The following is a 14,778-nucleotide window of genomic DNA, read 5'->3' on the forward strand; positions in this document are numbered from 1 at the left end:
TAGGTTTAAGGTCCATAAAACTGCCTCCAGCTGTAAGATCCATAAGATATCTCCCAACATTTTCCTCTAACTGTTTTATGGTCTTAGACCTAATGTTTAGATCTTTGATCCATTTTGAGTTAACTTTTGTATAGGGTGTGAGAGATGGGTCTTCTTTCATTCTTTTGCATATGGATATCCAGTTCTCTAGGCACCATTTATTGAAGAGACTGTTCTGTCCCAGGTGAGTTGGCTTGACTGCCTTATCAAAGATCAAATGTCCATAGATGAGAGGGTCTATATCTGAGCACTCTATTTGATTCCATTGGTCGATATATCTATCTTTATGCCAATACCATGCTGTTTTGACCACTGTGGCTTCATAATATGCCTTAAAGTCCGGCATCGCTAGACCTCCAGCTTCGTTTTTTTTCCTCAAGATGTTTTTAGCAATTCGGGGCACCCTGCCCTTCCAGATAAATTTGCTTATTGGTTTTTCTGTTTCTGAAAAATAAGTTGTTGGGATTTTGATTGGTATTGCATTGAATCTGTAAATCAATTTAGGTAGGATTGACATCTTAACTATATTTAGTCTTCCAATCCATGAACACGGTATGCCCTTCCATCTATTTAGGTCTTCTGTGATTTCTTTTAACAGTTTTTTGTAGTTTTCTTTATACAGGTTTTTTGTCTCTTTAGTTAAATTTATTCCTAGGTATTTTATTCTTTTAGTTGCAATTGTAAGTGGGATTCGTTTCTTGATTTCCCCCTCAGCTTGTTCATTACTAGTGTATAGAAATGCTACAGATTTTTGAATGTTGATCTTGTAACCTGCTACTTTGCTGTACTCATTTATTAGCTCTAGTAGTTTTGTTGTGGATTTTTCCGGGTTTTCGACGTATAGTATCATATCGTCTGCAAACAGTGATAGTTTTACCTCTTCCTTTCCAATTTTGATGCCTTGTATTTCTTTTTCTTGTTTAATTGCTCTGGCTAGAACCTCCAACACAATGTTGAATAATAGTGGTGATAGTGGACATCCTTGTCTTGTTCCTGATCTTAGGGGGAAAGTTTTCAATTTTTCCCCATTGAGGATGATATTAGCTGTGGGTTTTTCATATATTCCCTCTATCATTTTAAGGAAGTTCCCTTATATTCCTATCTTTTGAAGTGTTTTCAACAGGAAAGGATGTTGAATCTTGTCAAATGCCTTCTCTGCATCAATTGATATGATCATGTGATTTTTCTGCTTTGATTTGTTGATATGGTGTATTACATTAATTGATTTTCTTATGTTGAACCATCCTTGCATACCTGGGATGAATCCTACTTGGTCATGATGTATAATTCTTTTAATGTGTTGTTGGATACGATTTGCTAGAATTTTATTGAGGATTTTTGCATCTATATTCATTAGAGAGATTGGTCTGTAGTTTTCTTTTTTTGTAATATCTTTGCCTGGTTTTGGTATGAGGGTGATGTTGGCTTCATAGAATGAATTAGGTAGTTTTCCCTCCACTTCGATTTTTTTGAAGAGTTTGAGGAGAATTGGTACTAATTCTTTCTGGAACGTTTGGTAGAATTCACATGTGAAGCCATCTGGTCCTGGACTTTTCTTTTTAGGAAGCTTTTGAATGACTAATTCAATTTCTTTACTTGTGATTGGTTTGTTGAGGTCATCTATGTCTTCTTGAGTCAAAGTTGGTTGTTCATGTCTTTCCAGGAACCCGTCCATTTCATCTAAATTGTTGTATTTATTAGCGTAAAGTTGTTCATAGTATCCTGTTATTACCTCCTTTATTTCTGTGAGGTCAGTAGTTATGTCTCCTCTTCCATTCCTGATCTTATTTATTTGCATCCTTTCTCTTCTTCTTTTTGTCAATCTTGCTAAGGGCCCATCAATCTTATTGATTTTCTCATAGAACCAACTTCTGGTCTTATTGATTTTCTCTATTGTTTTCATGTTTTCAATTTCATTTATTTCTGCTCTGATCTTTGTTATTTCTTTCCTTTTGCTTGCTTTGGGATTAGTTTGCTGTTCTTTCTCCAGTTCTTCCAAGTGAACAGTTAATTCCTGCATTTTTGCCTTTTCTTCTTTTCTGATATAGGCATTTAGGGCAATAAATTTCCCTCTTAGCACTGCCTTTGCTGCATCCCATAAGTTTTGATATGTTGTGTTTTCATTTTCATTTGCCTCGAGGTATTTACTAATTTCTCTTGCAATTTCTTCTTTGACCCACTCGTTGTTTAAGAGTGTGTTGTTGAGCCTCCAGGTATTTGTGAATTTTCTGGCATTCCGCCTATTATTGATTTCCAACTTCATTCCTTTATGATCCGAGAAAGTGTTGTGTATGATTTCAATCTTTTTAAATTTGTTAAGACTTGCTTTGTGACCCAGCATATGGTCTATCTTTGAGAATGATCCATGAGCACTTGAGAAAAAGGTGTATCCTGCTGTTGTGGGATTTAATGTCCTATAAATGTCTGTTAAGTCTAGCTCCTTTATAGTAATATTCAGATTCTCTATTTCTTTATTGATCCTCTGTCTAGATGTTCTGTCCATTGATGAGAGTGGGGAATTGAAGTCTCCAACTATTATGGTATTTGTGTCTATTTCCTTTTTCAGTGTTTGCAGTGTATTCCTCACGTATTTTGGGGCATTCTGGTTCGGTGCGTAAATATTTATGATTGTTATGTCTTCTTGTTTAATTGTTCCTTTTATTAGTATATAGTGTCCTTCTTTGTCTCTTTTAACTGTTTTACATTTGAAGTCTAACTTGTTGGATATTAGTATAGCCACTCCTGCTATTTTCTGGTTGTTATTTGCATGAAATATCTTTTCCCAACCTTTCACTTTCAACCTATGTTTATCTTTGGGTCTAAGATGTGTTTCCTGTAGACAGCATATAGAAGGATCCTGTTTTTTAATCCATTCTGCCATTCTATGTCTTTTGATTGGGGAATTCAGTCCATTAACATTTAGTGTTATTATTGTTTGGATAATATTTTCCTCTACCATTTTGCCTTTTGTATTATATATATCATATCTGACTTTCCTTCTTTCTACACTCTTCTCCATACCTCTCTCTTCTGTCTTTTCGGTTCTGACTCTAGTGCTCCCTTTAGTATTTCTTGCAGAGCTGGTCTCTTGGTCACAAATTCTCTCAGTGACTTTTTGTCTGAGAATGTTTTAATTTCTCCCTCATTTTTGAAGGACAATTTTGCTGGATATAGGAGTCTTGGTTGGCAGTTTTTCTCTTTTAGTAATTTAAATATATCATCCCACTGTCTTCTAGCCTCCATGGTTTCTGCTGAGAAATCTACACATAGTCTTATTGGGTTTCCCTTGTATGTGATGGATTGTTTTTCTCTTGCTGCTTTCAAGATCCTCTCTTTCTCTTTGACCTCTGACATTCTAACTAGTAAGTGTCTTGGAGAACGCCTATTTGGGTCTAATCTCTTTGGGGTACGCTGCACTTCTTGGATCTGTAATTTTAGGTCTTTCATAAGAGTTGGGAAATTTTCAGTGAAAATTTCTTCCATTAGTTTTTCTCCTCCTTTTCCCTTCTCTTCTCCTTCTGGGACACCCACAACACGTATATTTGTGCGGTTCTTATTGTCCTTGAGTTCCCTGATACCCTGTTCAAATTTTTCCATTCTTTTCCCGATAGTTTCTGTTTATTTTTGGAATTCAGATGTTCCATCCTCCAAATCACTAATTCTATCTTCTGTCTCTTTGAATCTATCATTGTAGGTATCCATTGTTTTTTCTTTCTTTTCTACTTTGTCCTTCACTTCCATAAGTTCTGTGATTTGTTTTTTCAGTTTTTCTATTTCTTCTTTATGTTCAGCCCATGTCTTCTTCATGTCCTCCCTCAATTTATCGATTTCGTTTTTGAAGAGGTTTTCCATTTCTGTTCGTATATTCAGCATTAGTTGTCTCAGCTCCTGTATCTCATTTGAACTATTGGTTTGTTCCTTTGACTGGGCCATATTTTCAATTATTTGAGCGTGATCCGTTATCTTGTTGGCGTCTGCGCATTTAGACAGATTTCCCTGGGTATTGGATCCAAAAGTTGGAAGATTTTTCTGTGAAATCTCTGGGTTCTGTTTTTCTTTTCCTGCCCAGTAGGTGGCGCTTGTGGCACACGTTTGTCAGCGGGTCCCACCAGTAAAAGGTGCTGTGGAACCTTTAACTTTGGAAAACTCTCGCCGTCCGGGAGGTTCGCTAGCCGAAGTGGCTTGGAAGGGTTCGAGCTGGCCCGGGGTCCGAATGCGGGGAGGGTTGCTGGCCGCCGCAGCCCGGGAAAGCGCCCGTCCGAATTTCCTAGTCGCCCGGGCGACAAGCGTGGCGGGAGGGCGCCAGCGGCAGCGGCCCGCCCGGGAGAGTGCACGTTCCCGGGGAGTCACGGGTTTGGAAGGGGCCTCCCCCACCTGTCACCGTTCTCCGCGGCCTGGGGATTTCCGATCCAATTCTCTCAGTTGGTCCAGGGGGCCGCGCGTGGTGTGGGCGCCAGCCGCCGCGGTTTCAGGGGACCGCCTCTCCAATTCTCCCAGCCGGCCCGGGAAGGGGGAAGGGAGTAACTCTGGCCGCTTGCCACCCCGCCCGCTGAGGCCCGCGCGCCTTGGCGATCTCACCCGAGCTGCTTCTCTCAGCCAGCCAGCCGTTCCAGGATGGGGGTACGCTGTCTTTTTTTATTTCTGTTGTGGCTTTGGGCGCTGTTCTGTATCGTTTCTACTCCCCTAGTAGCTGTCCTGGAGAAGAAACTAAGATCCGCGCGTCTTACTAAGCCGCCATCTTCTCCGGAAGTCAAGAGTAACAGTTTTAAGTGATGCCCTTTCCTTGACATTGCAAACATTATAATTTCTCTATTTATGACAACCTCTTAGACCCCTGAAGAGGAGCTGTCACTACAAAACCCATGAGACTGTTGAGTGTTCAAAGGACAATTGAGGATCATGGAGTGGACAACCCAATATATGGATACCTGGAGTAGAATCATCTTTAGTTTTGACATCTCAGCTGTTATTGCCCAGTTGTGCTCTGAATACTATACAGAGTGGAAAATGGTTCCTTAAAAGAAGAATACTCCTAGGAGAAGGGCACAGCAGCAATACTCTTGGAAAAAAAATAGAACTTTGATGTATCAGACAACTCTGTTACAGATGCTTTCAGATGTCTGTGAAGAACACTAACTGACCTTTTCACTTTTCAAGGCTTAGGAATGCAGCACATTTGACAGTGAGGTGACAGAAGAAGCACAGGGTCAGGTTGCTTTGTCTTAAACAGATGCAAGAATCAGTCTCTGGGCAAGTGCTGGAAGCTTCCCTGGACTCTGATGCACTGCACCCAGCTTGGCTCAGCAGGGGCCTGTCGGGATCTTCCTCCATCAAACCAGAAGGAAAGGAATGAGGGTCTGTATATTGTAAAGGGCTCAAAGATGTCTGAAGCGAGGCAGATACTCTTGAAGCCAAAAATATTGTGTCTGAGTAAGTAAATCATTGCCTCAGTTCTCTTACAGCTTTTAAAGTATGCATGTGAGTGTGTATGTGTGTGCATGTTTGAGTTTTATTTAAAGTTATTGTCTCAGCTCCCTCACTTCACAGTTGTGGGTGGTTAGATCTGATGTCAGGAGGGGACATCAAACACATCAGAAGCACAGAGATGTCATCTGTTCTGATTGCCCTCACTCTGCTTATGAGGAACTGGCCGAATGCCTTCCCTGGGCTGCAGGGAAGTGCACGACTCAGCCATCTCGGTGTTCTGGTTTCTTTCTCCCTACTCCCATAAAGCATGGGCAGGAGGAGATAAGAATAACCCACACTTGAAGTGTGGAGGTGCTCGTAGGTGTGGACATGGGTTACATACAAAAGGGGATGCAGCTTGCACCTTTGTTATCAGAGGCAGCAGGTACTGGGAGCAGAATCAGCAGATCTGTGTCGTCTGACGCTGTGACTCATCTGTGAAATGGGAACGATTCATGCCATGCCCGTCTCTCTGGGTTGATGCGAAGATTAAATGAGAATATATTTGTACTCAGGGAGTGGTATAATACGTGTATATGTGTCTGTATATATTCACATACAGAACTTTTTGTACATGTATGATTTATTCTGATCATCCCCTGGTCATTATTTTATGTGAAATGTGGCAAGAACAGAATAACATAGGGGAGAAAAATTTGATTTTATGATTCAAATGCCAAAGAATTCTATATTTGGGGGGGAGGACAGTAAATGTGTGATGTCATTTGTGGTGAAAGGATGCATGGTCTTAAGCATGTGCCACCAAAATATGTCCCTAGTTTGCTTTCCAAAATATATACCTTTTTAAAAGCTTTTTTTTTTTTTTTTTGGTATGCTGGATGGCAGGGTCACATTTCATTCTTTTTCCATCTGAGTCTCCCGTTATCACAGCACTATTTGTTGAATTTCTGTTTTGTTTTGTTTGTTTTACTTGTTTGTTTGTTTTTTTGGGAAGTACATGGACCGGGAATTGAACCAGGGTCTCTCGTGTGGCAGGTGAGAATCCCCCCACTGAACTACCCTTGCACCCCCCAAATGTAGGTTTTAAAAGAAAAACTGGTTCCCTGATGAAAACAATGCTATTGACAGTTAGAAATATCAAAAGGAGCATGTCACCTCCTGGCGTCTTCAAGAGTCCTGCCATCTTTTCCTTCTTTCTAAACCTCAAAATATAGCAGTTAGTATTCCAGAAATAGCAAAAGAGTATTCTTTTTTTTCCTCCCCTAAGTAAAATGTATTTCTCTTTCTCCCTCCCACCATTGTTCCCTGGTTAGGATGGAACTTCCATTGTCTGGCTTGTGCCATCTGCGAGCAGTTAGGGGTCAACGACCACAAGGGGGCGCTCAAGCTCTCGTGGTGGGGGTGGGGGTGGGGAGAGTGGGTCTGACCTACCCTGAGGTGGGTTCCATCTTGCCTTGACTGTGGGTCACAGCCCAAGACCCCTGGGAGGAGGTCACACTATTGGGGAATGAGGTTGGTGATACCTTCTGCGAGATTACTGGAAGAGAGGACAACGTTCTCAGTTCTTTTCTGTGGGAACCAACACAGACTTGAGGCTGAACCTGCGGTGATGAGTTGGCACCGAGCAGTCCAATCCACGGAGAAATGCCCCAACTGGAGTGTTGTCTCAGAAGAGAATAAAGGGGTCCCAAGAATTTCGGCAAACACTACTCCGCTGACCAACTAGGGTTTTGTTTTCTTTGATGATAACCCCCTTGATGGGCAATTCTTTCTTTGCTTTTCCTCCCTTGAAACATGATTTAATATTACATTTTATCTAATGATTTCCTCCCATGCCACAAAAAGGATGTGAAGTAGCACACCGAGACTTTCAGAAGGGAAAGCAGTAAAGAGAAAGGGAACTCATGGGGAGTGGAAAGTAAAATGAAGGTGAAGTGAAGACTCAGTGTGCAAGCCTCATAGCCCATACGTTTGGCTTGGGGTTTTCTTTGGTTCTTTGAAGAGACACAAGCTCTGCCCTTTGGGTGTTCATGTGTTCATGTGGCTGCTTGGCCCATGATGCCTTCTGGGCCATCCTCTACACTCTCTTTTCCCTGACTGTTGGGTGAATAATGTAGAGGACACAATGAAGGACCCTGAGACTTTAAGGCATGGTAGAGCCACAAGATGAAAGGGACTGGATCCCTGAATTACTGCATGGAAAAGTGCTACCCACTAATAAGGAACACCTGTTGAAACTTTATGTGCATGAGAAATAAACTTCTGCTGTGCTTGGAATTGTTTGTTGAGGCAGTTAGTCTATCTGATTAATATACTCTGAGCAGCCTGGAGGGCCTTTGAGAGTTGGAAAGACGATCAGAATTGTGTTGGCTGCTTGATCTTGGGGATTTTGGATCTGCCCTTGGAACAGGTAGTCCCAGGGAGGCCTCCTTAGAACCATTTTAGAATTCTGATTCTGTTGCTAAAATTTCCCTTGCTCTCTGGCTAACACTCTTTTCTGCAGCTGATTATTTCCTGCCTATCTAGAAGGGGAGAATGACTTTTCCTCAAGTTCCCAGAGCTTTTGCTCTGGATTAGATATTCGGATCTCCAAGGCTTTGCAATGTTTGGAGACACTCCCATAGGTAGCTTGTTTCTTTCCTGACACACTCCCCAGAACTTTGTTTCCCAAACTGTTCTGTAGAACACTGTTTTGATATAAGATGTTAATACATACATGGGAGATTAGACATTTGAATGAATGTTAAACATTTCTTTAATATAAAGTTAAAACACTTCTTTAATACAGGCTTTCTTAGAGCCATAACACGATAGTGAAGGGGTTAGCAAACTTATCTACAGGCCAAATACAACTTGACACCTGATTTTTTTTATTGAAAATTTTAATTTTATTTTATTGAGATATATTCACACACCATACAAACCATCCAAAGTATGCAGTCACTGGTTCACACTATCATCACATGTGGTGCATACATCCCCATGATCAATTTTAGAACATTTTCATTAATCCAGAAAAAAAATAAAAATTTAAAAAGAACCCAAATCCTCCCATACCTCTTATCCTATTATTTTTAATTTTTAACAAAAATTTAAAAAAAATATTTCCACTGACAAATCCTCACACGCATCCAGTCCACACATGGTGCACAACCAATGGCCCACAACACAGCCGTGCACTCACCACCACGACCACCTTGGAACACCTTCATCGCTGCAGAAAAAGAAACAAAAAGAAAAAATTCATGCATTCCCAGCCCCCACTCCTCCCTCTCACTGGCCACTAGTACCCCAATCCACCCAGTCTACTCCACCACCCATTATCCACTTTTTTGGGGGATGCATGGTCCAGGAATATCCACTTATTTTTTATCTATATCCTTTTACTCATCTGTCTACACCCTGGACAAAAGGAGCACTAGACACAGGGTTTTTATAGCCACACAGCCACACCGCAAAAGCTTACAATGTTATACAATTGCCCCTAAGAATTGAGACCACTGGAATACAGCTCAACAGCCTCAGGCACTTCCTCCATCCACTCCAACACACCACAAAACAAAAAGGGATATCTTATAACGCACAAGAACAACCTCCAGGATAACCTCCTGGCTCTGCCTGAAATCTCTGTTATTGAAACTCTACTCTGTCTTATCTCTCTCCTCACTAACCCTCCCTGCAACACCCTCCCCCCCCGCCAGCCCCCTCAGTTAAGAAGGCTTTCTCAATCCCAACATGATGCTGGATCCAGCTCATCTTGGGAGTCCTGTCCCTCATTGCCAGGGAGACCCACACTTCCAGGAGTCATGCCCCACACTGGGGAGAGGACAGTGAACCCACCCACAGAGCCGGCCCAGAAAAAGAGGCCACATCTGAGGAACAAAAGAGATTCTCCGGGGGGTGACTCTTAGGCCTAATTTTAAGTAGGTTTAGCCTATCCTTTGCAGGAATACGTTTCATAGAGGCAAACCCCAAGATTGAGGGCTCAGTCTATCAATTTGGTTGTCCCTACATCTTGTGAGACTATCAGAAATTCTCCAAATGGGGAAGTTGAATATTTCCTCCTTTTTCCCCAGTCCCCCAAGGAGACTTTGCAAATACTTCTTTATTCATTGCCCAAACTACTCTGGAGTATATCAGGGCATCACACTAACCTGAACAAACCAACAAGAACTCATGCTCTATTCAAGATTCCACGTACATATGGTGTTCAACTAAACTGACCATACAAGGTAAATTAAGTAATGCACTACCCCAAATATAATTTGCACCAACTAAACATCTTTGCCTTTTGTCTCACACAAAAGTTGAAGTTTTGAAAATATGGTTGATATTCACACTTTACCCTGTATTCCGATCTACCCCAGTCCTCTCCAGACCAGCTTCATTCATATCTCTAGTCAAAGTCTGATCCCTTTTTCAACTTTTTAAACAGTTTCTTTTCTATATGGGGTACTGCTGACTTTCATAGCTTCAGAGCACTAACTCTGAGTCTCAGGTGTCATATAACTACCCAAACTTTCTGGGAACAACTAGGTTATGTACAAACAGCTTCGTATCTCAGAATTTAGAAATAAGAGTTACAACTCCTAATATATGTGACTGCTGTAAGAGCTTACAATCTAGGACCCTTTACAATAGGCCCCAACCTGATAACCCATGTTCTCAACCTCAGTTCACCAAGTTTTTACAGTACAGTCAGTTAATATATATGAGTGAGGCATGATAATATTTGTCTTTATTTCTGACATTTCATTCAGCATACAATTCTTAAGTTTCATTCATGTAGTTACATGCCTCACAACTCCATTCCTTCTTGCGGCAGCTCAGCAGTCCATTGTATGCACACAGCATAGTTACCCCTTCCATTCGTCAGTCGTTGTACCCTTAGATCACCTCCATCCATTGTGGATTGTGAACACTGCAGCCATAAACACCAGTGTGCCATTTGTATCCCCACACTCAGTTCCTCCAGATATGTACTGAGCAATGGGGTTTCAGGATCATATGGCAACCCACCCTTAGTCTTCTGTGGAACCACCACACTGCCCTCCAGGGGGCTGCATCCCCTCTATTATTGACCCATTGTATTGGTGAGGTACATTTGCTATTATTGATGAAAGAATATTAAAATCACTGTTAACTCTAGTCCATAGTTTGCAATAGGTATATTTCCCCCCATATACCTCTCTAATTTAAACTTCTTGTCATAGTGTCATTCATTAGTTCTAGTTCATGAAAGAACTTTTTAATATTGAATAATATTTATAAAACATTAATCACACACATTGTCTACTACAAGATTCTATATATAACACAAGTGCTATACTTTTCCATGTTTTAATTCCCAGCTTTCTTTCTACCACATTCAACCACTGGTCAGCACTGTCAATTACTGTAACAATAATGTCACTTCTGTCCATTTCCAAATGTTTAAGTTCAGCCTAGTTAAACATTCTGCACATATTAACTGCTCCCTATTCTCTAGCCACATTCTATATCCTGGTAACCTATATTCTGTACCATATGTCTATGAGTTTACATGTTATAATTAGTTCATATGGGTGCCACCTGTTTTTGTAAATAAGACTTTATTGTAACACAGCCATGCTCATTCATTTATGTCATCAGGGTTTGGTTCCTGAACATGCCTTTTTGAAGGGGCATGATTCAGTCCCCAACAAGTCCTAACTCCGAGTACTTCAGAATGGACTGTATTTGGAAGTAAGGTCATTGCAGGTGGAATTAGTTACAATGACGTCACATTGGAGTAGGGTGAGCCCTTAGTCCAATATGACTGGAGTCCTTAATAACAGGAGAAGAGACACAGATACAGAGAGAAGATAGCCTCAATGGAGGCAGAGATCGGAGGGCCACAGCTGCAAGCCAAGGAATGCCACAGATCACCAGCAAACCACTAGAATCCAGGAAGAGGCCAGGAAGGACTCCCCAAGTACAGGTTCAGAGGGAGCACGGCCCTGGCAACACCTTGATTTCAAACTCCTGGACTCCAGAACTATGAGAGAATAAATTTCTATTCTTTTCAGCTGGTAGTTTGTTACAGCAGCTGTAGGAAACTAAGACAGTGTTGTGAATGGCTTTAGTACCTGCCTCCCGTTCCACTGCCAGAAGCTGCACTCGTGGTAACTTGCTGTGACCGACCAGAATTCTGCCCATGCTTCCCATTAGCAGACAGGTGATGAAAGGTGCCAGGGACCACCTGGGCTGCCCACGGTCATGGGTGCCCTCCTGCTCTGTCTGCAGACCTCATTTGGTAACACAGGGAGACCAGCCAGGGCCTTCCAGGTTTCCTACCACCAGGCAACCTGAGGTGTGCAAATAGCTCAGGGAAGGATCATTTTAAATCACTTTTAAAGCCGGATTTGTAAATAATCTAAGACTGAAGACAGAGCAAGGTTAAATATTTATTCGAAGATTAGGTCTCTAAGGAGGGATTGTTGAAAATTAGTGAGTGCTTTGCCATCTTTGTTTTTAACTCCGCTGCTGGAGGGCATATTATTTTTACGGCTGTGTTGAGTCAGAACAAGCCTCAGTAGATTTAGGGGTTGTTCGTAGTGGTATTTATGTGTTTGAATGATCAGGGCAAACAAGAGGGAGGGAGGCCAGGGTGGTTCATTAACTTGAAAATCTCTTTGCTAACACTTACACACTTGGGGAAATGCCGGTAAAAAAGAACCATTCATACTTTTGAAAAGGCATATATGCTTGCACAAAAGTCCTTAGCTTAACATGACTTGGTTTTGGAAAGCTCAGCAAATCAGCACTCACACAGTTGTAGATTGGGGATCTCTAGAGTGAAACTCAGGCTTCAGGGTAGAAAATACATGAGATGAGAAAACCTACAGCTCACCCAACACTGTCTCACTCTCTAGTAATTCCTGGGTGCCCTTTTAGGCCCTGTAAACCCATGAAGTTTACAGGCCAAACTGCTCTCTGAAATATGCTCAGAAAAGTATTTGAAAAATATCGCTATATATATATTTTAATGAATAAGTCTATAGTGAAAATCAAGCTGAAGGGAAAAAACAAGTAAACAAATGGAAATTCTCCTCATCCCATTTCTCCTGGAGAGTGTCTGTGAATTTTTGGATGACTTTTGCACCTTTCCAGTTCTCATTTTTGAGATGAAGAGGTTGAATTAATATCTGTATCCCCTAAACTTGCATGATCTTAAGAATCATCCAGAGAATCCGATTCAGTAGGTTGGGGGTAAGGCCTGAGAATCTATAATTTGAAAAAAGGCCTGAGGTGATGCTTGAGCTCTCGAATGTTCTGGAAACATTGATTAGATGATCTTTGAGATCCCCTCTGGTATGATATTTTAATTTCTATAGTTTTCCAGAAGATCAGCCCTGCCTTCCATGGATATCTGTGGGAAGAGCTTTATTGAGAGCACTGATGAACTATAGACCTTCCAAACAAGACAAAGAGAAAAGTGTCAAAGAACAGCCAAATGCAAATAGTTCATAACCACCAATGCACTGTAGCTCACTGAAAAACCCTTTTTCTTCTCTTCTCATAAAGGCACAGCAGCAATGTAATGGGGGCAGAGTCCCTCAGAGGTAAATAGGACAGTGGAGAGCTCACGCCGGTGTGAGCATGGGGTCAGAAGCCATCTGCCAAGCTTTGGTGCCTTGGATGCCACTAGGCATGGCTTCCAGAAGATCAGGCCGGGAAGGCAACCTGCAGGCCATTTCTCTCCCTGGCTTCCTCTGGCCCTCGTGCAGCAGGGAAGTCAGGAATTTACAGGCACTGGTTCTCCACCCCTTCCCACTTTTCTTCTCCAAGCCCTGCTGCTACCCCCAGTTCCTCCTGGGTCTTGCCCATAGAGCTCTCCTTCCTGTCTCCTCTACAAGGAACTATACCCCCTAGCTTTCCTCCCACTGCAAGAAATTGTCCTTACTTAGCAACCCACACCTCAGGCTTGGGAGCAAAATGAGATGGGTTCTCTTTGCAGTATGTGCAGCGCTTCTGCAATGGCTCTTTCTCCTCTGTGGTGCCATTCCCTGCTGAACAGCCCATTCCTCTGTGGACTCAGCTCCCTACCAGCTCCCGCTAGATGGCTCAAGTTTTGGGGTTCTAGTAACTCCTGCTCCCATTGCCCTCCAGCCTTAGCAATGGTATGTGATTCCTGCTGCTCTCTTCTCTGGATGGCTTCAACATCTCCCATGTGGCTTCTCAGCAATTCCATCATCTCTTGTTCCCCCTTGTGTAAGAGACCTTGATGAGTTTCTGTTTTCCTAACTTGACCCTGGAAAAGACAGTTCTCAAGGTCCAGGGCCCCAGACTCCATCTCCCTTCCAAGATATATGATGACACCATCTGACAAATACTGTCATCTCCTACTGAGAATGGCCCCAAAGGAATTGCATCTCCTTTCCAGTTCTCCTCCTGTCTCAGAAGAAACAGGTCTTCCAGTTACTCGGGCTGAGAGTCTCCATGTTCTCGATACTCCTCCCTCTGTCTTGCAGCTCACATTCCATATTTGGCCAAGCCTCTTGGTGATGGTTTGCTGATGTGCCATCTCCTAGTGCTCACGTGCATGCCCACAGGCTTCAGGCTGTCACCCTGACATGTCACAAAGGCCTTTGTAGGCTCTGGCCTTTGTTCTCTCCCCACGTCCAATCCACACAGAATCAACATTAGTTAAGCAAAATCCTGTCCCGTCTTCCACCGACCAAACCAAGGTCCAACCCATCAGGGCAAAGGAGTTCCTAGCATCTAACTCATCCAGGCAACCTCGCTCACAGCAGGGGGTGCCGCTCTCTACTTCTTAAACACCACGTAATTCCTGCACTCAGGATGTGCCGTCCTCTCGGAAGTCCCTTTCTTCTTCTTTCTACCTATCTTCAAGGCTTGGTTTAATGCCAGCTCCAACCTAAAGCCTTTCCTAATCCTCCTATCTGGAACTAATCTCTCCTTCTTCAATGCGCTCCTGCATCTCTTTGTTCAACTCCTTTCTCTTATCGCATTCTGCCTTGTAGAGCACCTACGTCACCCCCAAATGCTAAGTTCTTTGCATGAAGATGCTTGTTCATATTTACAGCTCATATCAAATTGTCATTTTTTCGTACAGTTTGGGTTGAAGCCAAGTTACCATCTCTCAGTCAATGCTTATCATAGTTGACTGTGTTTACAGGTATTTAAAATCTTTTCTCAACCAATTATGTTGCTATTTGTCTTGAAAATTGCACTGGTTTCCCTTTGCTGACTCAGGCTGCTAAATATAGTCAACATATCTTCATGATTTATTAGATGATTTATTTTCTATACAGATTATTTATTGAGTAC

General features: G+C 42.2%; 2 protein-coding genes across 6 annotated transcripts in view; one reads left to right on the plus strand and one right to left on the minus strand.

Annotated features, from left to right (window-relative positions):
• Positions 1-6,029, plus strand: part of LOC143673722 (uncharacterized) — a 43,198-nt gene extending 37,169 nt beyond the window's left edge. Inside the window, exon 5 of the transcript XR_013170542.1 lies at positions 4,870-6,029. The gene's annotated coding sequence lies outside the window, so the exon portion shown is untranslated. The remainder of the gene's footprint in view (positions 1-4,869) is intronic.
• Positions 1-14,778, minus strand: part of LOC143673721 (cytosolic carboxypeptidase 1-like) — a 111,866-nt gene that overhangs the window by 31,610 nt on the left and 65,478 nt on the right. The window lies entirely within an intron of this gene.

The sequence above is a fragment of the Tamandua tetradactyla genome, chromosome 2 (genome assembly GCF_023851605.1).
Source record: "Tamandua tetradactyla isolate mTamTet1 chromosome 2, mTamTet1.pri, whole genome shotgun sequence".
Taxonomy (NCBI): domain Eukaryota; kingdom Metazoa; phylum Chordata; class Mammalia; order Pilosa; family Myrmecophagidae; genus Tamandua; species Tamandua tetradactyla.